The 2610-nt window shown below is 35.2% G+C and overlaps 1 long non-coding RNA gene across 1 annotated transcript; it reads left to right on the forward strand.

Moving 5' to 3' along the window:
- The first annotated feature begins 312 nt into the window (after nucleotides 1–312).
- LOC132617728 (uncharacterized) lies at nucleotides 313–2243 on the forward strand. The gene is made up of 2 exons (XR_009573815.1): nucleotides 313–956; nucleotides 1955–2243. It is a non-coding gene; the product is annotated as an uncharacterized LOC132617728 (long non-coding RNA).
- The last annotated feature ends 367 nt before the right edge of the window (nucleotides 2244–2610 follow it).

Genomic DNA, 2610 nt, shown 5'->3' on the forward strand with positions numbered 1-2610 from the left:
ATAAACCCTTTTGGGACATATTCTAATAGTAACATATTTCAGTACCAATCTTACCAAACAAAGTCGGTAACAACAACAATAGATCATTGTAATCCCACAAATTAGGATTCGAAAAAGGACCCAGTGTTTATAGACCTTACCCTACCTTGAGAGGAAGAGGGTTATTTCCAATACTCTCGTCTTCTTCGGCTTAAAAGAAAGCACATCAAAGCAGTTCAAAAAAAAATAACATAAGTGAACAAACCATGACAAAATATATACTATGGGAAGCAAGACACAACATACTTAGAAAAAAAACAAGAAACACCGGATAATAATAATAACTGAAGAACAAGAAACAACAAAGTTGGTATTTATCAAGAAGCTAAAAAGGATTATTTCCTTTTTCCGTTATCATGTGGGACATAGACCCAAAGTATTTAACTTTACAATGGTTGAACAACTAAACACAACATATACAATTAGAGATTGTAGTTCTGAGTCTTAAACGAGATCGGCCGAGTTAACTCAGATCATCTTTCCTCCAATACGAGTCAACTCGGTCAACTCACTCCCCCTTCCACCAATGGCGGCGACTTCTCACCATATGTTAAAACAAATATTGTTTAGTAAAATGTACGTAATTTTGGGTACAGAGCTCGAATTGATTTGATCTTTATATGGTTGGAAAGAATACATCCATTCTACCACCACAACTCAACTTTGTCCCCAGAAGCTTAGGTACATAACTTTCCAGAGCAATTCATCAGCTTGTAATTTCCTTTTCTCCTCGCCTCCGATAAACCCTCTGATATCATATCCTAACATGCTGGACGTCGGCCGGAGACCGACGATGCTGGCACCGGAGAAATATTTTTGCCGTGGTCTAGTGATTTAATGCTGGACTTCAATTTATGGGCGTGATCTGAATGGCCGTTAATTATAGCGACTGTAGCGGTAACCCAAACGCTTTTAAGGTAACTCATGATATTCTTATTCGTTTTGTTTTGAAGTTAAAAATAATAAACTTAATACTGCTAGTTGGTATTAGTTATCCTGATGATTTAAGGAAGGTTAGATAGTGTGAGTGAGTGATGAGAAACGATGGAAGTGAAGGTCCTTTTTATAGGTGAAAGAGGAAGAGTGGTCCTTGAGAAATACAACAATATACCAGTGTAATATCACAAGTGGGTCTTGAAATGGTATAGTATACACAGACCTTATCCCTACATACGTTACATTATCCTTAACTTTAGAGAAGTCTTCTCTTTCTCAACAAAAAAAAAATGAAATTTAAGTACTTTATTTCTCGAGCTTGATATTCCCTTGGTTAATATTCTAGACGGAGGAACCATCAAGGCATATCCATTCACCAACTAACATTTTGTCACAATTGAGATTTGGATTGAAAGTAGTAAAGGCCTCAGGGGTCACACTAAACTATTGCATAATATTGAAGCACGTGTCTCCAATATTTGCACCATAAATCTTACTGCATATCAGAGCAGAATTCGTCCAAATTCCAGCTGCAACCATCAAGAAAACAATTATTGAGAAATAAAAGATAATTTAACTAATAAATCTATCTATCTATATATATATATATATATATACACACGCACGGTGATGTGACACTCTCTAAGGCCAGCATTAGCATTTATCTTTTTTATTAGAATTTTGCCATTTCCCTCTTATTTAAATGCTCTAAATATAAGAAATTAAAAAAAAAAAAAAAAAAAAAGTCCCGACTACTGAAAAACCAAAAGTCACGACTATTGAATTCGATTGCATTTTGTTCTCTTTCCTCATTAATATAATTATAACTTATCTTGAAATCTTTCCTCTCAGTTTTCCCAGTTTCGTTTCTTTCCGATTTTGCTTTCCTACTTGAAATGTATGCACTTATTGGTCCTCTAATCGCACTTCTATCTGACTGTTTGTTTGCTTCTCTTCCAATATTGATTGGTTATCCTAGCCTGGGCTTAGGCACTACACAAGTTCATCGTAAAATGGACGTCGACGCTGTGGCAAAGGCATTCGTGGAGCACTACTACTCCAAGTTCGATACCCACGGGGCCGCGCACGAAAATCTGTACCAACAAGGTTCCATGCTAATTAGTTCAGTTTCATCTAAGTTCTGGACTTCGGATGAAATTCGAGTTTCTTAAAATATTTTACTTAATGATATTGTGTCTCCCTTTCATGTACTTGATTTAGAAAATGCTACAGGTAAATGCTTATAGTTGCTGAAGTCTCTGGTTTAACATTTACTCATTGGAGAATGACAATTTGATGAAATGAAGCATGTATTGAAGATCTTAAATATCAAAATATGATTGTCATTGGTTTAAGTTAAAAAAAAAAAAGTGACTGTTGCATAAACCATCCCCTGTTGATCTACGTTCATACATATTATTTGTCTTAAGAAACTCTACCATTTGTATAGGATAGTATAATCATAGTTTGTACAGATTTCATAAAAGATGTGCTAGCATATCGGGTTATTTTTCAGGTTTACAAGACCGAGATTTACAGCCAAAAATTTGTGCAGATATTTGTCGGGCGAAGTTTAATTCGTTTTCCCCATTTGATGGTTCAATGGCATCTCACTTTTTTTTTAAAGACATAGAC

This window comes from Lycium barbarum, chromosome 11, assembly GCF_019175385.1.
Source record: "Lycium barbarum isolate Lr01 chromosome 11, ASM1917538v2, whole genome shotgun sequence".
Taxonomy (NCBI): Eukaryota; Viridiplantae; Streptophyta; class Magnoliopsida; order Solanales; family Solanaceae; genus Lycium; species Lycium barbarum.